Consider the following 9,643-nt stretch of genomic DNA (forward strand, 5'->3'; position numbering starts at 1 on the left):
CAGAGAGCAGCTTGCCCTAGGGGAGTCCAGGGTAGGGGCCTGAAAGAGTCATCCTAAGACTTGCTTTAACCACACGCACCCCTTCCCCTTGTGAACGGCCCCAGGAGCTCTGCTCTCTCCCTGCCTGAAGGCTCTGGGAGGGAAAGCCAGGCCTGTCCTGCTTTGATCCCATGCCGTCTCCTTACTGCTCCTCTAGGCCCACCCTCATCTTTCCCATCCTGATCCTGTGGGGCTCCCAGGAAGGTAGGCAATCATCCAGGAGCGCATGTCCCCCTTTTCTTGTCTTGTGTCCAGGCTCGCGTGGACAAGACTATCTTCATTCTGTGGATGAAGACCCTGAGACCTTGCAGCAGTTAATGGCAGAGCTGGTCTGCAGCCCACCATGGGACTCCATGCTGCCTCTTTTGCAGAGTGAGTTACATACATTTATTTCTGGCTAACTGTTCTGGTCTGTTAACTGGGAGGCTTGGTGATGGCAGATGTGGGACTCCACCTGAACTACCCTGGCAAACAGCTCAGAGTCAGCTGTGTGGGTCTGTGCCACGCCCCTACTTTCCTGCAGCAGGTGCCTCAGAAGGGGCTGGAGGCGCAGGGCAAGCTTAGGAAAAGGGAGACGGTGCCCCTGGCTCTTCTGGAGGTTCCTTTGCTTTCCGGTGCTCTGGCTCTCCGGAGCAGCGGTTTCACACTGAAGGATCGGCCCAGGCCAGGGCCAGGAGGGCCGAGCTTGAGGGTGCGGGCAGTCGTGGTGATGCTGGGGGTGCTGTGGGCAGACTGGCTAAACAAGTGTCCTCCCGAACCAACACCCGCCCACACACGCACGTGTGCGCAAACATGAATGTCTTGGGGTTCAAGCGTGCTTCTTCCTGACCTCTAGTGTGGCACAGAGGGACAGGAAGGTTAAGCTCCATCCGGCCTAGTTTGAATCTTGACGCTGTCCCTTCCTGGCCATGTCACTTTGCACAAGTCTTGTGAACACTCTTAGCCTGTGTTTCTTCATCCCTAAATAGGGCTAATGAATAGCATCTGTCTTACAGGGATAGCATGAGTATTGGAAGAGAAGATACGTGAAGTGCTCAGATTAGTCTCTGGCACTCGGTGAAGGCTCAATAAATGTCAGTTATTTTGACGACGCTGATTATGATGATAGTGGCTGTGGATGTTTTTAAAATCGTTCTATATTTGTGCCCTTCATGTTTCAGCTTAAAAACTACTTCCTCGAGAAATCTCGCCCAAGTCTACAAGCAGGGATGGAGGGCCCCTCCTCTGGGTCCCTTAGCACGCAAACTTGTGTGCCTTACTATCTTCACATGTATCACTGATCTTGCCAACTAGACTGAGTTATTTGAGAACAGCATCCGTAGTTCATTTCTCTATCCTCAAGGTTTAGCACAATGCCTGACAAAGAGCAGGTGCTCAAGAAATATTAGTTGTGGTGGAGATGGTGTGCAGAAAAGGGAACACTTCTATGCTGTTTGTGGGAATGGAAGCTGGTGCAGTCACTATGCAAAACAGTATGGAAGTTCCTCAAAAAACTATCCCACCCCGGGCGTATATCTGGACAAAACTGCAATCCAAAACAAACATGTCATAACAGCACTATTTACAACAGTCAAGACGTGGAAACCACCGAAATGTCCGTCAACAGATGAATTGGATAAAGAAGATGGGGTTCGTATATTGTTGTTCAGGCACTAAGTCGTGTCCGACTCTTTCACCCTCATGGACTGCAGCACTCCAGGCTCCTCTGTCCTCCACTATCTCTCAGAATTTGCTCAAATTCATGTCCATTGAGTTGGTGATGCTATCTAACTATCTCATCCCTTGCATCTCCTTTCTCCTTTTGCCTTCAGTCTTTCCCAGTATCAGAGTCTATTCCAGTGAGTTGGCTCTTTGCATCAGGTGGCCAAAGTATCCGTCCTCCCAGTGAATATTCAGGGTTGACTTCCTTTAGGACTTTGACTGGTTGGATCTCCTTGCAGTCCAAGGAACTCTCAATAGTCTTCTCCAGCAGCACAGTTCGAAAGCATGAATTCGATCCTTTTGTAGTTCATGAGCATGATGATTGGGTGTTCACGCTGCTGCGTGACATGTGCCTCCCCGCAAACCTTGTTACGACACCGGGACATTACCCGTCTGACTTAAAAAAAAAAAAAAAGAAAGCATGAATTCTCTGGTGCTCAACTTTATGGTCCAGCTCTCACATCCAGACGTGACTACTGGAGAAACCAGAGCTTTGGTTATACAGTCCTATGTCTGCAACGTGATGTCTCTGCTTTTAATATGCTGTCTAGGTTTGTCATAACTTTGCTTCCAAGGACCAGACATCTTTTAATTTCATGGCTGCAGTCACCATCCACAGTGATTCTGGAACCCAAGAAAAGAAAATTTGTCACTACTTCCACTTTTCCCCTTCTGTCTGCCATGAAGCGAAGGGACCGGATGCCATGATCTTAGTTTTTTGCATGTTGAGTTTCAACAGAATATGACTCGGCCGTTGAAACAATGAAACAGAGGCTGCCCCAGCAGTCCAGGGGTAAAGAGTCTGTGCTGTCACTGCAGGGGAAGCTCATTCACTGGTGTGATCCCTGGTCAGGGAGTCAAGATCCTGCATGCCTCACAGTGCAACCAAAAAAAAACCAGAATTCAACAATGCCATTTGCAGCAACATGGATGGAACTAGAGACAGTAAGTCAGAGAGAGGAAGACAAATACCGCATGTATCACTTACATGCAACATCTCACCCATGAACACACAACACAAATGAGCTTGTCTATGAAACAGAAAAAGACTCACAGACATCGGAAACAGACTTGTGGTTACCAGTGGAGAAGGCAGGGAGCGAGAGAAGGATTGGGAGTTCAGGATTAACAGATGCAAACTGGTATAAATAGAATGGATGAACAAGGTCCTACTGTATATAGCACAGGCTTCCCAGGTGGCTCGGTGGTGAAGAAGCCACCTGCCAGTGCGGGAGACACAGGAGGAGACGTGGGTTCGATCCCACTCCATTATTCTTGCCTGGAAAATCCCACGCACAGGGGAGGCTCGCAGGCTACAGTTCAAGGGGTCACAAAGAGTTGGACACAACTGAGTGAGCACAGACACACTGTATATATTGAACTATATTCGATATCCTCTGATAGGTCACAATGAAACGAATATAAAAAAGAATCTGTGTGTATGTACTCAATCACTTTGCTGTAGAGAAGAAATTAACACAGCTGTGGAAATAAATTATAGTTCAGTAAAAAATATTTATTGAGTAAGGGATGAATGAGTGGATGAAAAGAGAATATGTAAACTCGGGACTCAATATCCCCTCTCCAAACTGAGTCAAATCCGCCCTCTGGGCCTTTGCTCATTCCGTTTCCACCTTCTGCAACGTCTGTTCCTCCCTTTCCATTTTTCTTGAAGATTCCCCTCCTTCTGGCGTGCCCGCCTCCTCTGTGAAGCCTGCCACGATTATTAGGAGGATCACCCACTCTGATCCCTCCTGGGTTAGAGTGCGCATGGGAATTATTTGGAAATGACTTGACTGGCAGTTATCCCACCATCATGCCAGGGTTTTCTGCTCCACCGTGGGCCCCTCAAGGGCGAGGACGAGGTATCCCTCAGGGTTCCTTCCTCAGCATGTCGCATTCTCCTCTTTGAGGGGAGGCCCACGCAGGCTGCTGAATGGAAATGAGACTGACTGGAGCTGTGGTGGGTGGGTGGGAGGGTAGGTGAGTGGTGCTGGTCGTGTGAAGGATTGGAAAGGGCGGCCAGTCGCAGTCAGCAGAGGGAGCCTGCCTGGGCAGGAGGGAACAGCGGAGGGGCTCCCATTGGATGTTAGCCAGGGTCTGGATTAAAGGATGCGCAGGGGAGTCACCTAGGCTCGCAGTTATAAGCACAGGGATTTCTGAGTGGTAGAGGTGAGCATGTGGTCTGGGTGGCTGCAGAGCTCAGAGCTATGGTTGGGCTTGGGTGTCTGTGCTGAGCCACGGCAAACAGACTTCATCAATGGAGTAACCATGACCTGGCCAGCTTTCTGTGGCTCAAATGGCTGTCTCCCCTGCTTTAGCCGGGAACCTCAGTTTTCAATACTTATCTGAGTGACACCCTCCTGGAGGCTCCGGGAAACACCGTCCTTCTCTGCTCTTCCAGAGTGATTAAGGAGGGGAGCCAGGCCTTGACACTTCCCTCTGCAGGGGAGACTGGTCGGGGCCTCAGCATCTGACCAATCATGTCCTGTGTTTGCCCCCAACAGAAGAGTGGCTGTGAGACGTGGCCGGCACCCTGGACCCCTCCCCAGGTCCAGCAGGCATACCCAGATGGCACGTGCCCCTCCCCGGACGGGCCTGCACACTTGGCCCCCTCCCATCTGCCTGCTGCCTCCTTCATGTGCTCTCAGGCCTGCCCTCCCAGAACCACATTTAATCCCTGTAGGTGCTGCTCAGCTGCCCTCTGCAGGCCCACGTGTGACGGGAAGGGGGCCCAAAGCCGTGTAAGGTGTCATTTTGTAGAAGACAGCCTTCCCCAGGGCACAGTGCCCATCAAGTGCCGTTGCTCATGGCCCTGCGGTCTGCGGGTGAGCGGAGCCACAGCTGGCCCGTCCCAGGCATGGTGCACCCTGGCGGGGGGGTGGGGGTGGGGGGCGGGGGGGGATGTCATCACACCTTCCTTCTGCTGCACGTCCTTTCTGGCGGCTCCAGGGAGAAAGGACCACAGGGCGGACCAGGCATCCTCAGCCGGGAGGCGGGAAGGTCTGGGCTCGTCCTCGTTTGTCTGGAGGGCCAGGAGCTTTCTCCTCGGGCGTCCAGCGCAGGGGCCAGCCTTGAATGTTTCCCACCAGCCCCCTGAACGTCTCTCCCTTCTCACAGGCGCCTGGGGGAGTCACTTTGGAGGAGCTGTCACAGAGCACCTCAACTCCCCGGCCCTTCAGACAGACGCCCTGAGACAGCAGACAGGCTGGGAGGGCCCAGGCCCAGGGCAGACATTGTTCCTCTGGCTGCTTATTTCTTTGGTTTGTGGCTGTTTGACAACAGCAGTAAAAACAGCTTATAAATTAGGTGCCCGGCTGTAAACTGCACAACAGCCATGGTGCGAGGAGCTATCCTCTCCGTGTCTCCTGGCTTCCTAGGCAGGGCAGGACCCCGTGTCTCCCAGCCCTGGGCCAGGCTCTGGGGGAGGGCTGGGGCCGTCACCCCCTGATCACTGGGTCCCAGGAGCTGCTTCAAATGTACAGATGTTTATGTCTTTTCCTTGAGGTCCAAATTACAAGCAGGAAACTGGAGCCTGGGGAGTGTGAACCAAGAGATACAAGGGAGGAAGTTTTTGGTCAAGCTTGATTTAAATCAGCCTTCAGAAGATCTCGGATGAGGCCCATGGTGAAGAAGAGCTGCAGGAAGAAGGCAGGAGGCCTGGCATCCAGGAGTTCAGAGTGCCCGCCTCTGCCCTGACGTGTCCTCCTTTGCAAGCTGGTCCCTCTCTCAGCTTGTTCACGGGGCCAGTTACTGTAGTGGGAGGGACCCCCTGCTACCCCCCAATGGAACTGAGGACAGGCTTTCTGCACTCAGACAGCAGACTGTTTCTCTGGCCACAGAAAGTCACTAGCCCAGCCCTCTAAGGAAGTGCCTTCTCTCTACCCCTTGGCAGAGGCAATATCTATCTCTTGCAGCTTTATCTTCCTGCCCCAGCTCCAACAGGAGCCTCAGGCCTGGGTCAGAGCCCAAGGAGCTGTCTAAGCTTCCACCCAGTCGTGCTCACCGCAGACTGTCTGCGGAGGGGCCCTGGGACTTCTGTATGAATTAGAGCTCACCCTTAGTTTCTGAACCGCAGACACGGCCGCCTGGACCCAGCACCCCCGGGTCCGCACTCTGCCCCTGCCCTGCGCCCCCAGCATAGCTGTGCAGAGCTGCCGCAGCTGGGCTGTTCCTCTGCATTTGGTTCTGTCTTCTTTGCCAGGGTCGCATCGCTGTGTTTACAGGCAGCACACGTGAGGAGAGCCTCAGGCGTGGGAACAGGGCTGCTCCCTTTCCTAGATCCAGGATTCTGCTCTCAAGTAGGCCTGGCCACAGGGCAACAGTAGCAAGGACAGGACACGCAGGAGACCCAGGGAGAGGGCGCCCAGGTGACTTGTGTGCGTGTGTGTGTGTGTGCCTTCACACAGAAAGCAACTAGCACTGCGGGGCAGTTCACAGGTCTTACAGGGGCTGCTTTTCCTCAGGCATCCTAGATTTTTTATTTATTCCTGGTCTTTCAGGGCACTTGCCCACACATTCCACCCTGGTCCAAGCTCAGGAGGTCTGAGGGGCAAATTCCTGGGCTGTATTAGGCCAATGTTAGACTTGACACGTTTTAGACCAGTGAGCTACCAAATAATATGCCATATCTTTTTGAGAAATAACACATTTCTAACCCAGTGGAAACATCTGGGGGGTTATCAAATCCAATAAGCTGTGTGACTTTAGGCAATTCAGTTAACCTCTCTGAATTCAACCTTTGTCTTGGAATTTGGGAAAGTGATCCCCGTGAAACTGCTTTGAGGATCAAATGAGATAATGGATGAGAAAGAGCTCTGAAAAGTCAGAGTGCTCTGGAATGTCTAGATTCTAGAGCAGTCACAGCAAGTGTTATGATCCGCAGGTGGAGACTGTGGTGAGTACCAGAAGGAAGCTGAGTGCTCCGGGAGACCCTGCTGAGCCCCCGCTCTTACCCCCTGTGCTGGCTAACCTGATCTCTCTCTCCCCCTGTGGCGCATGTGATCTAGCCATTTTATGCACACACACACCTTAGATGCTGCTGATCGATGCCTGACCAGCTGTGCTGCCCGCAGTGCCCAGGATCCCAGATGTCTGCACAGGGTGGGCCGGTGGACCAGGGCCGAAGGTGCTTTGCGTGCAGCCTTGCCCCTCACCACCCTTAGCCGTACTCTAGGACCCTGGAGACTTAGAGGTGACTCTGCTATAGGGCCAACAGTTTCTATGGGGGCAGGGTGACATCCTCAGACACCCCTTGGCTCTCCAATATCTAGTGTAGCCTTCCAGAATTGAGGGTGGGCTCCGAGATGGGCAGATTCACCCCCAAAAAACTAGGACGTGTAAGATCCAGGAAATGTGTTTACAGGCCACTAGGAATAGCCGCAGTCTCAACGGTGGGTTTACAACTTAAGAAGTATCACTGTTTTAGCAGAATGGGACTCAAAGGGCCTTTCTCATTAATGAACTTTTAGTTTTGATTCTGGAGAAAGTCTTCCCCACCAACCAGTCCGCATCAGGCGTTCAGGCCAACCAGCCCTCTCTCTCGGCCTCAGCTGGGGGTTTTCCAGCACAGACGACTGGCCGGGGGTTCCTGCAGAGCCCCAGCTCTCCTCCCGTGGTCCACACACGACTCTGCGCACAGGGCTCTCTGTCAGCTTCCGCCAGCCACAGTGCAGAACAGCTAGGATTTCTCTGGGGCTGGTCCCGAGGTGAACAACCCTCAGGAATGGTCCAGTTTTCCTGAGTCTGAGATCGCAGGTAGCTGCAGGGTGTCCACACAGAAGAGGGGGCTGGGTGCGACCGCCCTCTCCTCCCCTGAGTTTTGGGCTCCCACCGCCCAGCCTCCCAAGGGCGGTGTGGGGTGGGGTGCGTGGTGACCCGCGTGCCCGGGATAGTGCCCCCTGGGCTCTCTGCCACTTCCACTGTGGCAGGAAGGAAAAGGCCTGACTCTAAAGCATTCCTCCCTGCTGTCCCCAGCGCCGTATTTTCCCACCCACTCCTCTGGCTTAGTATCGATTTAAACAGAGAGAAGGCAGGTGGGGCGGGCGAAGAGTGCGACCAAGGGAACACGAAGGGGAGGAAAGCAGCGAGGGGAAGAGGAAGGGGAACAGCGGGCGGTGGGCGGGGAGACGGGCCGGCGGGGGGCAGGAAAGCTGAGAGCTGGGAGAGGCAGGGGACCGAGCGGAGAATAAAGGAGGAGGCAGACGACCGGGGTGGCAGGGATTCCCGCGGCCACCCATCTCCAGCCAGCCGAAGGGATCTGTCTCCTGCCACCCCCTGCCCCCTCCCAGGGAGGATGGAGCAGGGCCGTGCCTCGCCAGACCACCGGTGCTGGTGATGAGTCCCGGCTTCCCTGGGACTATGCGTGGGCAAGGCATCTCTTCTGCCCCCCACAGCTCCAGCACTCCCGGTGCCCAAGCTGCACCCCTCAGCTCCTGTCTGTCGCGGGAGGCGCCCTGCATGAGCGGCTGCCCTCTGTCTGCTCCGAGGGGAGAGGCGGCCTCCTCCGAAAGGAGGGCCCAGTCCAGCCCTGCCCTGGCCCCGGGAGCGTTCAGCACCCCGGGGGCAGGCTCTTCGGGGGGATCGCACACCCCGGGCTCTGCTGTCCTCATTCCTGTCTGTCCAGGGAGGGCCTCGGGGCTCCGGGTTTAGGAAGAGACTCGAAGACCGCGGTGTTTACAGCACGGTTGGGTTTGCCTGTGTTGCCATGACAACAGTGTGGCTTGCCTCGGTTCGCTCCCACCCCATACTCGGCTCCTTGCACAAGCTAAAAACCTCTCTCCGTCTCAGTTTCTCCAACTCAGCACCCCCTCCCCCACCGCCATTCCTAACTTCCGTGGGACTCAAATCCCTGCCTGCCCCGTCTCTCCCTCTGGAAGGAGTAGAGCTACACGCTTTCCTCTGAGTCCTCCTAAGAGCTGTAGATTTCCAGGAGCTGGTGCCAAGCCCTGAGGGGCACGTGTCCTGTGCTAGAGCCGGGAGCAAGGGGCAGAGGACCCGAGTGAGGTTTGTGGGAATGTGGGCCGCAGGCCTCCAGCACGCTCTGAGAAACTGTCTTCTCCGTCCTCAGAGTGCCCCCGACCCCTTCCCAGCACCCCGGCATCTGACAGGACCCCCTCCGCGCCCTTTGACCCAAACACCTGTGGGCCTCTCCCAGTTCTCGGTCAAGGTTTGCCTCCCCGTCAGCATCTGCTGTTTAACCCCGCTGACCCGGACCACCAGGCTCCCTCAGCGCTCAAGCGCCCTCGGAGTAAACCTGCGCTTGCGCCTGCCGTCTGCGCCCACGCCTGCATCCCCGGCGGGGTGTGGGGGGCTGCCTCCTGCAGCCGGAGCGGCCTTTCTTCTGTCCACCCTCTCAGCCCTGCACCAGAGCCCTCTCCTACGGCAGAGCCATCTGTGTGCCTGGGCAGCGTGAGCAGTCCCCTACCCTCTTCACCCTGCCTCCCCTGCCAGGCCGCACAGGGCCTTCTCTGACATCAGGACATGATATCAGGACCTGGGTCTCTTCCTCTGGACTGTGAGCTGTAGGGCAATTTAACTTTGGGCTTCTAGGGGCCACCTTCCCCATCAATGGCAGGTAACACTGTCTTGATGAATATATTTACCCATCATGCTGGAACCTTCTTGAGGACCGGAGATGTATCACCCGTACCAGACTGGTGTTCCCCGGGCAGGGGCTGGGTTCCCCAATCAAATGGGAGCTCCCCAGGTAGGCCTGTTTCTTAAGCAGATTAGGTCTTGGTAGTTTACTTGGTAAAATATCAGGCATTTAAGGCTCCTCATTCAAGGTTGAATTCTTTATCTGGATCACTTTGTAATAATCACACCTGATTATATACTCCACCTGAGTAGTAACTATCTTGCTTGCCCAGCAAGAAGCTGAGCCTAAAGAGAAAGGCAGGTA

At 54.8% G+C, this 9,643-nt stretch overlaps 1 non-coding gene across 1 annotated transcript; it reads left to right on the plus strand.

Annotated features, from left to right (window-relative positions):
- The first annotated feature begins 2,034 nt into the window (after positions 1 to 2,034).
- Positions 2,035 to 2,139, plus strand: LOC114117380 (small nucleolar RNA U13). The gene has a single exon (XR_003591083.2). It is a non-coding gene; the product is annotated as a small nucleolar RNA U13 (small nucleolar RNA).
- Positions 2,140 to 9,643: the final 7,504 nt, after the last annotated feature.

Source organism: Ovis aries, chromosome 12, assembly GCF_016772045.2.
Source record: "Ovis aries strain OAR_USU_Benz2616 breed Rambouillet chromosome 12, ARS-UI_Ramb_v3.0, whole genome shotgun sequence".
NCBI classification, from domain to species: Eukaryota; Metazoa; Chordata; class Mammalia; order Artiodactyla; family Bovidae; genus Ovis; species Ovis aries.